The following is a 15,430-nucleotide window of genomic DNA, read 5'->3' on the forward strand; positions in this document are numbered from 1 at the left end:
TACCCAGAGTGTTACACTGAATACTGGTCCCAGTGTTACACTGAATACTGTACCCAGTGTGTTACACTGAATACTGTACCCAGATTGTAACATTGAATGCTGTGCCCAGTGTTACACTGAATACTGTACCCAGAGTGTTACGCTGAATACTGAACCCAGCGTTACACTGAATACTATACCCAGAGTGTTACACTGAATACTGTACCCAGTGTTACACTGGATACCGTACCCAGTGTGTTACACTGAATACTGCACCCCGAGTGTTACACTGAATACTGTACCCAGTGTTACACTGAATACTGTACCCAGAGTGTTACACTGAATATTGTACCCAGTGTTACACTGAATACTGGACCCAGTGTTACACTGAATACTGTACCCAGAGTGTTACACTGAATATTGTACCCAGTGTTACATTGAATACTGTACCCAGAGTGCTACACTGAATACTGTACCCAGTGTGTTACACTGAATACTGTACCCAGAGTGTTACACTGAATACTGTACCCAGATTGTTACACTGAATACTGTACGCAGAGTGTTGCACTGAATACTGTAGCCAGTGTTACACTGAATACTGTACCCAGAGTGTTACACTGAATACTGTACGCAGTTACACTGAATACTGTACCCAGAGTGTTACACTGAATACTGTACCCAGTGTTACACTGAATACAGTACCCAGTGTGTTACACTGAATACTGTACCAGTGTTACACTGAATACTGGACCCAGTGTTACACTAAATACTGTACCCAGATTGTTACACTGAATACTGTACCCAGAGTGTTACACTGAATACTGTATCCAGTGTTACACTGAATACTGTACCCAATGTTACACTGAATACTATTCCCAGTGTTACACTGAATACTGTACCCCGATTATTACACTGAATACTGTACCCAGTGTTACACTGAATACTGTACCCAGAGTGTTACACTGAATACTGTACCCAGTGCTACACTGAATACTGTACCCAGTGTTACACTGAATACTGCACCCCGAGTGTTACACTGAATAATGTACCCAGTGTTACACTGAATACTGCACCCCGAGTGTTACACTGAATAATGTAACCAGTGTTACACTGAATACTGTACCAAGAGTATTAAACTGAATACTGTACCCAGTGTTACACTGAATACTCTACCCAGAGTGTTACACTGAATACTGTACCCAGTGTTACACTGGATACCGTACCCAGTGTGTTACACTGAATACTGCACCCCGAGTGTTACACTGAATACTGTACCCAGTGTTACACTGAATACTGTACCCAGAGTGTTACACTGAATATTGTACCCAGTGTTACACTGAATACTGGACCCAGTGTTACACTGAATACTGTACCCAGAGTGTTACACTGAATATTGTACCCAGTGTTACATTGAATACTGTACCCAGAGTTACACTGAATACTGTACCCAGAGTGTTACACTGAATATTGTACCCAGTGTTACACTGAATACTGTACCCAGAGTGTTACACTGAATACTGTACCCAGTGTGTTACACTGAATACTGTACCCAGAGTGTTACACTGAATACTGTACCCAGAGTGTTACACTGAATACTGTACCCAGTGTTACACTGAAAACTGTACCCAGAGTGTTGCACTGAATACTGTAGCCAGTGTTACACTGAATACTGTACGCAGAGTGTTACACTGAATACTGTACGCAGTGTTACACTGAATACTGTACCCAGAGTGTTACACTGAATACTGTACCCAGTGTTACACTGAATACAGTACCCAGTGTGTTACACTGAATACTGTACCAGTGTTACACTGAATACTGGACCCAGTGTTACACTAAATACTGTACCCAGATTGTTACACTGAATACTGTACCCAGAGTGTTACACTGAATACTGTACCCAGTGTTACACTGAATACTGTACCCCGATTGTTACACTGAATACTGTACCCAGTGTTACACTGAATACTGTACCCAGAGTGTTACACTGAATACTGTACCCAGTGTTACACTGAATACTGTACCCAGTGTTACACTGAATACTGCACCCCGAGTGTTACACTGAATAATGTAACCAGTGTTACACTGAATACTGTAACCAGTGTTACACTGAATACTCTACCAAGAGTATTAAACTGAATACTGTACCCAGTGTTACAATGAATACTGTACCCAGTGTTACACTGAATACTGTACCAGTGTTACACTGAATACTGTACCCAGAGTGTTACACTGAATACTGTACCCAGAGTATAACACTGAATACTGTACCCGGTGTTACACTGAATACTGTTCCCAGAGTGTTACACTGAATAATTTATCCAGTGTAACACTGAATACTGTACCCAGAGTGTTACACTAAATACTCTACCCAGAGTGTTACACTGAATACTGTACCCAGTGTTACAATGAATGGTGTACCCAGAGGGTTACACTGAATACTGTACCCAGTGTTACACTGAATACTCTAACCAGAGCGTTACACTGATTACTGTACCCAGTGTGTTACACTGAATATTGTACAGTGTGTTACACTGTATACTGTACCAAGAGTGTTAAACTGAATTCTGTACCCAGAGTGTTACACTAAATACTGTACCCAGAGTGTTACACTGAATACTGTACCCAGTGTTACAATGAATGATGTACCCAGAGGGTTACACTGAATACTGTACCCAGTGTTACAATGAATACTCTAACCAGAGCGTGACACTGATTACTGTACCCAATGTGTTACACTGAATATTGTACAGTGTGTTACACTGTATACTGTACCAAGAGTGTTAAACTGAATACTGTACCCAGAGTGTTACACTGAATACTATACCCAGTGTTACACTGAATAATGTACCCAATGTTACACTGAATACTGTACCCTGTGTTTCACTGAATACTGTACCCAGAGTGTTACACTGAATACTGTATCCAGAGGGTTACACTGATTACTGTACCCAGTGTGTTGCACTGAATACTGTACAGTGTGTTACACTGTATATTGTACCGAGAGTGTTACACTGAATACTGTACCCAGAGTGTTACACTGAATACTGTACCCAGTGTTACACTGAATACTGTGCACAGTATTACACTGAATACTGTACCAGAGTGTTTCACTGAATACTGTACCCTATGTTACACTGAATATTGTACCCAGAGTGTTACACTGAAAACTGTGCCCAGTGTTACACTGAATAATGTGCACAGTATTACACTGAATACTGTACCCAGAGTGTTACACTGAATACTGTACCGAGTGTTACACTAAATACTGTACCCGGTGTTACACTGAATACTGTACCCAGAGTATTACACTGAATACTGTACCCAGAGTGTTACACTGAATACTGTACCCAGAGTGTCGCACTGGATACTGCACCCAGTGTTACACTGAAAACTGTACCCAGAGTGTTACACTGAATACTGTACCCAGTGTTACACTGAATACTGTACCCAGAGTGTCACACTGAATACTGTACCCAGAGGGTTACACTGAATACTGTACCCAGTGTTACACTGAATACTGTACCCAGAGTGTTACACTGAATACTGTACCCGTGTTACACTGAATACTGTACCTAGAATGTTACACTGAATACTGTACGCAGTGTTACACTGAATACTGTACCCAGAGTGTTACACTGAATACTGTACCCACTGTTACACTGAATACTGTTCCCAGTGTGTTACACTGAATACTGTACCAGTGTTACACTGAATAATGTGCACAGTATTACACTGAATACTGTACCCAGAGTGTTACACTGAATACTGTACCGAGTGTTACACTGAATACTGTACCCGGTGTTACACTGAATATTGTACCCAGAGTATTACACTGAATACTGTACCCAGAGTGTCACACTGAATACTGTACCCAGAGGGTTACACTGAATAATGTACCCAGTGTTACACTGAATACTGTACACAGTGTGTTACACTGAATACTGTACCCAGAGTGTTACACTGAATACTGTACCCAGTGTGTTACACTGAATACTGTACCAGTGTTACACTGAATAATGTGCACAGTATTACACTGAATACTGTACCCAGAGTGTTACACTGAATACTGTACCCGGTGTTACACTGAATACTGTACCCAGAGTATTACACTGAATACTGTACCCAGTGTGTTACACTGAATACTGTACCCAGAGTGTTACACTGAATACTGTACCCAGAGTGTTACACTGAATACTGTACCCAGAGTGTCGCACTGAATACTGCACACAGTGTTACACGAAAAACTGTACCCAGAGTGTTACACTGAATACTGTACCCGTGTTACACTGAATACTGTACCCAGAATGTTACACTGAATACTGTACGCAGTGTTACACTGAATACTGTACCCAGAGTGTTACACTGAATACTGTACCCACTGTTACACTGAATACTGTTCCCAGTGTGTTACACTGAATACTGTACCAGTGTTACACTGAATAATGTGCACAGTATTACACTGAATACTGTACCCAGAGTGTTACACTGAATACTGTACCCAGAGAGTCGCACTGAATACTGCACCCAGTGTTACACTGAAAACTGTACCCAGAGTGTTACACTGAATACTGTACCCAGTGTTACACTGAATACTGTACCCAGAGTGTTACACTGAATACTGTACGCAGTGTTACACTGAATACTGTACCCAGAGTGTTACACTGAATACTGTCCCCAGTGTTACACTGAATACTGTACCCAGTGTGTTACACTGAATACTGTACCAGTGTTACACTGAATAATGTGCACAGTATTACACTGAATACTGTACCCAGAGTGTTACACTGAATACTGTACCCGGTGTTACACTGAATACTGTACCCAGAGTATTACACTGAATACTGTACCCAGAGTGTCACACTGAATACTGTACCCAGAGGGTTAGACTGAATACTGTACCCAGTGTTACACTGAATACTGTACCCAGTGTGTTACACTGAATACTGTACCCAGAGTGTTACACTGAATACTGTACCCAGAGTGTTACACTGAATACTGTACCCAGAGTGTCGCACTGAATACTGAACCCAGTGTTACACTGTAAACTGTACCCAGAGTGTTACACTGAATACTGTACCCAGTATTACACTGAATACTGTACCCAGAGTGTTACACTGAATACTGTACGCAGTGTTACACTGAATACTGTACCCAGAGTGTTACACTGAATACTGTACCCAGTGTTACACTGAATACTGTACCCAGTGTGTTACACTGAATACTGTACCAGTGTTACACTGAATACTGGACCCAGTGTTACACTAAATACTGTACCCAGATTGTTACACTGAATACTGTACCCAGAGTGTTACACTGAATACTGTACCCAGTGTTACACTGAATACTGTACCCAATGTTACACTGAATACTATTCCCAGTGTTACACTGAATACTGTACCCCGATTGTTACACTGAATACTGTACCCAGTGTGACACTGAATTCTGTACCCAGAGTGTTACACTGAATACTGTACCCAGTGTTACACTGAATACTGTACCCAGTGTGTTACACTGAATACTGTACCCAGAGTGTTACACTAAATACTGTACCCAGAGTGTTACACTGAATACTGTAACTAGAGTGTTACACTGAATACTATACCCAATGTTACACTGAATACTGCACCCAGTGTTACACTGATACTGCACCCCGAGTGTTACACTGAATACTGTAACCAGTGTTACACTGAATACTGTACCAATAGTATTAAACTGAATACTGTACCCAGTGTTACACTGAATACTGTACCCAGTCTGTTACACTAAATAATGTACCCAGTGTTACACTGAATACTGGACCCAGTGTTACACTGAATACTGTACCCAGAGTGTTACACTGAATACTGTACCCAGTGTTACACTGAATACTGCACCCAGTGTGTTACACTGAATACTGTATCCAGTATTACACTGAATACTGTACCCAGAGTATTACACTGAATACTGTAGCCAGAGTGTCACACTGAATACTGTACCCAATGTTACACTGAATACTGTACCCAGTGTTACACTGAATACTATACCCAGTGTGTTACACTGAATACTATAGCCAGAGTGTTACACTGAATACTGTACCCAGAGTGTTACACTGAATACTGTACCCAGTGTTACACAGAATACTGTACCCAGAGTGTTACACTGAATACTGTACCCAGTGTTACACTGAATACTGTACCCGGTCTTTTATACTGAATAACGTACCCAGTGTTACACTGAATACTGGACCCAGTGTTACACTGAATACTGTACCCAGAGTGTTACACTGAATACTGTACCCAGTGTTACACTGAATACTGTACCCTGTGTGTTACACTGAATACTGTACCCAGTGTTACACTGAATATTGGACCCAGTGTTACACTTAATACTGTACCCAGAGTGTTACACTGAATACTGTACCCAGTGTTACACTGAATACTGTACCCAGTGTGTTACACTGCATATTGTACCCAGTGTTACACTGAATACTGTACCAGTGTTACACTGAATACTGCACCCAGTGTGTTACACTGAATACTGTACCCAGATTGTAACAGTGAATACTGTACCCAGTGTTACACTGGATACCGTACCCAGTGTGTTACACTGAATACTGCACCCCGAGTGTTACACTGAATACTGTACCCAGTGTTACACTGAATACTGTACCCAGAGTGTTACACTGAATATTGTACCCAGTGTTACACTGAATACTGGACCCAGTGTTACACTGAATACTGTACCCAGAGTGTTACACTGAATATTGTACCCAGTGTTACATTGGATACTGTACCCAGAGTGCTACACTGAATACTGTACCCAGTGTGTTGCACTGAATACTGTACCCAGAGTGTTACACTGAATACAGTACCCAGAGTGTTACACTGAATACTGTACCCAGAATGTTGCACTGAATACTGTACCCAGTGTTACACTGAAAACTGTACCCAGAGTGTTGCACTGAATACTGTAGCCAGTGTTACACTGAATACTGTACCCAGAGTGTTACACTGAATACTGTACGCAGTGTTACACTGAATACTGTACCCAGAGTGTTACACTGAATACTGTACCCAGTGTTACACTGAATACAGTACCCAGTGTGTTACACTGAATACTGTACCAGTGTTACACTGAATACTGGACCCAGTGTTACACTAAATACTGTACCCAGATTGTTACACTGAATACTGTACCCAGAGTGTTACACTGAATACTGTACCCAGTGTTACACTGAATACTGTACCAAATGTTACACTGAATACTATTCCCAGTGTTACACTGAATACTGTACCCCGATTGTTACACTGAATACTGTACCCAGTGTTACACTGAATACTGTACCCAGAGTGTTACACTGAATACTGTACCCAGTGTTACACTGAATACTGTACCCAGTGTTACACTGAATATTGCACCCCGAGTGTTACACTGAATACTGTACCCAGTGTTACACTGAATACTGTACCCTGTGTGTTACACTGAATACTGTACCCAGTGTTACACTGAATATTGGACCCAGTGTTACACTGAATACTGTAACTAGAGTGTTACACTGAATACTGTAGCCAGAGTGTCACACTGAATACTGTACCCAATGTGACACTGAATACTGTACCCAGAGTGTTACACTGAATACTGTAACTAGAGTGTTACACTGAATACTGTACCCAATGTTACACTGAATACTGTACCCAGTGTTACACTGAATATTGCACCCCGAGTGTTACACTGAATACTGTACCCAGTGTTACACAGAATACTGAACCCAGAGTGTTACACTGAATATTGTACCCAGTGTTACATTGAATACTGTACCCAGAGTGCTACACTGAATACTGTACCCAGTGTGTTACACTGAATACTGTACCCAGAGTGTTACACTGAATACTGTACCGAGTGTTACACTGAATATTGTACCCGGTGTTACACTAAATACTGTACCCAATGTTACACTGAATACTGTACCCACTGTTACACTGAATCTTGCACCCCGAGTGTTACACTGAATACTGTACCCAGTGTTACACAGAATACTGTACCCAGAGTGTTACACTGAATACTGTACCCAGTGTTACACTGAATACTGTACCCGGTCTTTTACACTGAATAACGTACCCAGTGTTACACTGAATACTGGACCCAGTGTTACACTGAATACTGTACCCAGAGTGTTACACTGAATACTGTACCCAGTGTTACACTGAATACTGTACCCTGCGTGTTACACTGAATACTGTACCCAGTGTTACACTGAATACTGTACCCAGAGTGTTACACTGAATACTGTACCCAGTGTGTTACACTGAATACTGTACCCAGATTGTAACTTTGAATACTGTGCCCAGTGTTACAGTGAATACTGTACCCAGAGTGTTACGCTGAATACTGAACCCAGCGTTACACTGAATACTGTACCCAGAGTGTTACACTGAATACTGTACCCAGTGTTACACTGAATACTGTACCCAGTGTTACATTGAATACTGTACCCAGAGTGCTACACTGAATACTGTACCCAGTGTGTTGTACTGAATACTGTACCCAGAGTGTTACACTGAATACTGTACCCAGAGTGTTACACTGAATACTGTACCCAGAGTGTTGCACTGAATACTGTACCCAGTGTTACACTGAAAACTGTACCCAGAGTGTTGCACTGAATACTGTAGCCAGTGTTACACTGAATACTGTACCCAGAGTGTTACACTGAATACTGTACGCAGTGTTACACTGAATACTGTACCCAGAGTGTTACACTGAATACTGTACCAAGTGTTACACTGAATACAGTACCCAGTGTGTTACACTGAATACTGTACCAGTGTTACACTGAATACTGGACCCAGTGTTACACTAAATACTGTACCCAGATTGTTACACTGAATACTGTACCCAGAGTGTTACACTGAATACTGTACCCAGTGTTACACTGAATACTGTACCCAATGTTACACTGAATAATATTCCCAGTGTTACACTGAATACTGTACCCCGATTGTTACACTGAATACTGTACCCAGTGTTACACTGAATACTGTACCCAGAGTGTTACACTGAATACTGTACCCAGTGTTACACTGAATACTGTACCCAGTGTGTTACACTGAATACTGTACCCAGAGTGTTACACTGAATACTGTACCCAGAGTGTTACACTGAATACTGTAACTAGAGTGTTACACTGAATACTGTACCCAATGTTACACTGAATACTGTACCCAGTGTTACACTGAATACTGCACCCCGAGTGTTACACTGAATACTGTAACCAGTGTTGCACTGAATACTGCACCCAGTGTGTTACACTGAATACTGTACCCAGTATTACACTGAATACTGTACCCAGAGTGTTACACTGAATACTGTACCCGGTGTTACACTGAATACTGTACCCAGAGTATTACACTGAATACTGTAGCCAGAGTGTCACACTGAATACTGTACCCAATGTGACACTGAATACTGTACCCAGTGTTACACTGAATACTATACCCAGTGTGTTACACTGAATACTATACCCAGAGTGTTACACTGAATACTGTACCCAGAGTGTTACACTGAATACTGTAACTAGAGTGTTACACTGAATACTGTACCCAGAGTGTTACACTGAATATTGTACCCAGTGCTACATTGAATACTGTACCAAGTGTGTTACACTGAATACTGTACCCAGAGTGTTACACTGAATACTGTACCCAGAGTGTTGCACTGAATACTGTACCCAGTGTTACACAGAATACTGTACCCAGAGTGTTACACTGAATATTGTACCCAGTGTTACGTTGAATACTGTACCCAGAGTGCTACACTGAATACTGTACCCAGTGTGTTACACTGAATACTGTACCCTGTGTGTTGCACTGAATACTGTACCCAGTGTTACACTGAAAACTGTACCCAGAGTGTTACACTGAATACTGTACCCAGTGGTACACTGAATACTGTACCCAGTGTGTTACACTGCATATTGTACCCAGTGTTAGACTGAATACTGTACCAGTGTTACACTGAATACTGTACCCATTGTGTTACACTGAATACTGTACCCAGAGTGTAACATTGAATACTGTGCCCAGTGTTACACTGAATACTGTACCCAGAGTGTTACACTGAATACTGTAGCCAGTGTTACACTGAATACTGTACCCAGAGTGTTACACTGAATACTGTACGCAGTGTTACACTGAATACTGTACCCAGAGTGTTACACTGAATACTGTACCCAGTGTTACACTGAATACAGTACCCAGTGTGTTACACTGAATACTGTACCAGTGTTACACTGAATACTGGACCCAGTGTTACAGTAAATACTGTACCCAGATTGTTACACTGAATACTGTACCCAGAGTGTTACACTGAATACTGTACCCAGTGTTACACTGAATACTGTACCCAATGTTACACTGAATACTATTCCCAGTGTTACACTGAATACTGTACCCCGATTGTTACACTGAATACTGTACCCAGTGTTACACTGAATACTGTACCCAGAGTGTTACACTGAATACTGTACCCAGTGTTACACTGAATACTGTACCCAGTGTTACACTGAATATTGCACCCCGAGTGTTACACTGAATACTGTACCCAGTGTTACACTGAATACTGTACCCTGTGTGTTACACTGAATACTGTACCCAGTGTTACACTGAATATTGGACCCAGTGTTACACTGAATACTGTAACTAGAGTGTTACACTGAATACTGTAGCCAGAGTGTCACACTGAATACTGTACCCAATGTGACACTGAATACTGTACCCAGAGTGTTACACTGAATACTGTAACTAGAGTGTTACACTGAATACTGTACCCAATGTTACACTGAATACTGTACCCAGTGTTACACTGAATATTGCACCCCGAGTGTTACACTGAATACTGTACCCAGTGTTACACAGAATACTGAACCCAGAGTGTTACACTGAATATTGTACCCAGTGTTACATTGAATACTGTACCCAGAGTGCTACACTGAATACTGTACCCAGTGTGTTACACTGAATACTGTACCCAGAGTGTTACACTGAATACTGTACCGAGTGTTACACTGAATATTGTACCCGGTGTTACACTGAATACTGTACCCAATGTTACACTGAATACTGTACCCACTGTTACACTGAATCTTGCACCCCGAGTGTTACACTGAATACTGTACCCAGTGTTACACAGAATACTGTACCCAGAGTGTTACACTGAATACTGTACCCAGTGTTACACTGAATACTGTACCCGGTCTTTTACACTGAATAACGTACCCAGTGTTACACTGAATACTGGACCCAGTGTTACACTGAATACTGTACCCAGAGTGTTACACTGAATACTGTACCCAGTGTTACACTGAATACTGTACCCTGCGTGTTACACTGAATACTGTACCCAGTGTTACACTGAATATTGGACCCAGTGTTACACTGAATACTGTACCCAGAGTGTTACACTGAATACTGTACCCAGTGTGTTACACTGAATACTGTACCCAGATTGTAACATTGAATACTGTGCCCAGTGTTACACTGAATACTGTACCCAGAGTGTTACGCTGAATACTGAACCCAGCGTTACACTGAATACTGTACCCAGAGTGTTACACTGAATACTGTACCCAGTGTTACACTGAATACTGTACCCAGTGTTACATTGAATACTGTACCCAGAGTGCTACACTGAATACTGTACCCAGTGTGTTGTACTGAATACTGTACCCAGAGTGTTACACTGAATACTGTACCCAGAGTGTTACACTGAATACTGTACCCAGAGTGTTGCACTGAATACTGTACCCAGTGTTACACTGAAAACTGTACCCAGAGTGTTGCACTGAATACTGTAGCCAGTGTTACACTGAATACTGTACCCAGAGTGTTACACTGAATACTGTACGCAGTGTTACACTGAATACTGTACCCAGAGTGTTACACTGAATACTGTACCAAGTGTTACACTGAATACAGTACCCAGTGTGTTACACTGAATACTGTACCAGTGTTACACTGAATACTGGACCCAGTGTTACACTAAATACTGTACCCAGATTGTTACACTGAATACTGTACCCAGAGTGTTACACTGAATACTGTACCCAGTGTTACACTGAATACTGTACCCAATGTTACACTGAATAATATTCCCAGTGTTACACTGAATACTGTACCCCGATTGTTACACTGAATACTGTACCCAGTGTTACACTGAATACTGTACCCAGAGTGTTACACTGAATACTGTACCCAGTGTTACACTGAATACTGTACCCAGTGTGTTACACTGAATACTGTACCCAGAGTGTTACACTGAATACTGTACCCAGAGTGTTACACTGAATACTGTAACTAGAGTGTTACACTGAATACTGTACCCAATGTTACACTGAATACTGTACCCAGTGTTACACTGAATACTGCACCCCGAGTGTTACACTGAATACTGTAACCAGTGTTACACTGAATACTGCACCCAGTGTGTTACACTGAATACTGTACCCAGTATTACACTGAATACTGTACCCAGAGTGTTACACTGAATACTGTACCCGGTGTTACACTGAATACTGTACCCAGAGTATTACACTGAATACTGTAGCCAGAGTGTCACACTGAATACTGTACCCAATGTGACACTGAATACTGTACCCAGTGTTACACTGAATACTATACCCAGTGTGTTACACTGAATACTATACCCAGAGTGTTACACTGAATACTGTACCCAGAGTGTTACACTGAATACTGTAACTAGAGTGTTACACTGAATACTGTACCCAGAGTGTTACACTGAATATTGTACCCAGTGCTACATTGAATACTGTACCAAGTGTGTTACACTGAATACTGTACCCAGAGTGTTACACTGAATACTGTACCCAGAGTGTTGCACTGAATACTGTACCCAGTGTTACACAGAATACTGTACCCAGAGTGTTACACTGAATATTGTACCCAGTGTTACGTTGAATACTGTACCCAGAGTGCTACACTGAATACTGTACCCAGTGTGTTACACTGAATACTGTACCCTGTGTGTTGCACTGAATACTGTACCCAGTGTTACACTGAAAACTGTACCCAGAGTGTTACACTGAATACTGTACCCAGTGTTACACTGAATACTGTACCCAGTGTGTTACACTGCATATTGTACCCAGTGTTAGACTGAATACTGTACCAGTGTTACACTGAATACTGTACCCATTGTGTTACACTGAATACTGTACCCAGAGTGTAACATTGAATACTGTGCCCAGTGTTACACTGAATACTGTACCCAGAGTGTTACACTGAATACTGTACCCAGCGTTACACTGAATACTATACCCAGAGTGTTACACTGAATACTGTACCGAGTGTTACACTGAATACTGTACCCGGTGTTACACTGAATACTCTACCCAGAGTATTACACTGAATACTGCACCCAGAGTGTCACACTGAATACTGTACCCAGAGTGTTACACTGAATACTGTACCCAGAGTGTTACACTGAATACTGTATCCAGTGTTACACTGAATACTGTAACTAGAGTGTTACACTGAATACTGTACCCAATGTTAAACTGAATACTGTACCCAGTGTTACACTGAATACTGCACCCCGAGTGTTACACTGAATACTGTACCCAGTGTTACACTGAATAATGTACCCAGAGTGTTACACTGAACACTGTACCCAGTGTTACACGGAATACTGGACCCAGTGTTGCACTGAATACTGTACCCAGAGTGTTACACTGAATACTGTACCCAGTGTTACACTGAATACTGTACCAGTGTTACACTGAATACTGTACCCAGTGTGTTACACTGAATACTGTACCCAGAGTGTAACACTGAATACTGTACCCGGTGTCACACTGAATACTTTTCCCAGAGTGTTACACTGAATAATTTATCCAGTGTAACACTGAATACTGTACCCAGAGTGTTACACTAAATACTCTACCCAGAGTGTTACACCGAATACTGTACCCAGTGTTACAATGAATGATGTACCCAGAGGGTTACACTGAATACTGTACCCAGTGTTACAGTGAATACTCTAACCAGAGCGTTACACTGATTACTGTACCCAATGTGTTACACTGAATATTGTACAGTGTGTTACACTGTATACTGTACCAAGAGTGTTAAACTGAATACTGTACCCAGAGTGTTACACTGAATACTATACCCAGTGTTACACTGAATACTGTACCCAATGTTACACTGAATACTGTACCCTGTGTTTCACTGAATACTGTACCCAGAGTGTTACACTGAATACTGTACCCAGAGGGTTACACTGATTATTGTACCCAGTGTGTTGCACTGAATACTGTACAGTGTGTTACACTGTATACTGTACCGAGAGTGTTACACTGAATACTGTACCCAGAGTGTTACACTGAATACTGTACCCTGTGTTACACTGAATACTGTACCCAGAGTGTTACACTGAATACTGTACCCAGTGTTACACTGAACACTGTGCACAGTATTACACTGAATACTGTACCCAGAGTGTTTCACTGAATACTGTACCCTGTGTTACACTGAATATTGTACCCAGAGTGTTGCACTGAAAACTGTGCCCAGTGTTACACTGAATAATGTGCACAGTATTACACTGAATACTGTACCCAGAGTGTTACACTGAATACTGTACCGAGTGTTACACTAAATACTGTACCCGGTGTTACACTGAATACTGTACCCAGAGTATTACACTGAATACTGTACCCAGAGTGTCACACTGAATACTGTACCCAGAGGGTTACACTGAATACTGTACCCAGTGTTACACTGAATACTGTACCCAGTGTGTTACACTGAATACTGTACCCAGAGTGTTATACTGAATACTGTACCCAGAGTGTCGCACTGAATACTGCACCCAGTGTTACACTGAAAACTGTACCCAGTGTTACACTGAATACTGTACCCAATGTTACACTGAATAATATTCCCAGTGTTACACTGAATACTGTACCCCGATTGTTACACTGAATACTGTACCCAGTGTTACACTGAATACTGTACCCAGAGTGTTACACTGAATACTGTACCCAGTGTTACACTGAATACTGTACCCAGTGTGTTACACTGAATACTGTACCCAGAGTGTTACACTGAATACTGTACCCAGAGTGTTACACTGAATACTGTAACTAGAGTGTTACACTGAATACTGTACCCAATGTTACACTGAATACTGTACCCAGTGTTACACTGAATACTGCACCCCGAGTGTTACACTGAATACTGTAACCAGTGTTGCACTGAATACTGCACCCAGTGTGTTACACTGAATACTGTACCCAGTATTACACTGAATACTGTACCCAGAGTGTTACACTGAATACTGTACCCGGTGTTACACTGAATACTGTACCCAGAGTATTACACTGAATACTGTAGCCAGAGTGTCACACTGAATACTGTACCCAATGTGACACTGAATACTGTACCCAGTGTTA

This window comes from Pristiophorus japonicus, chromosome 24, assembly GCF_044704955.1.
Source record: "Pristiophorus japonicus isolate sPriJap1 chromosome 24, sPriJap1.hap1, whole genome shotgun sequence".
Taxonomy (NCBI): Eukaryota; Metazoa; Chordata; class Chondrichthyes; family Pristiophoridae; genus Pristiophorus; species Pristiophorus japonicus.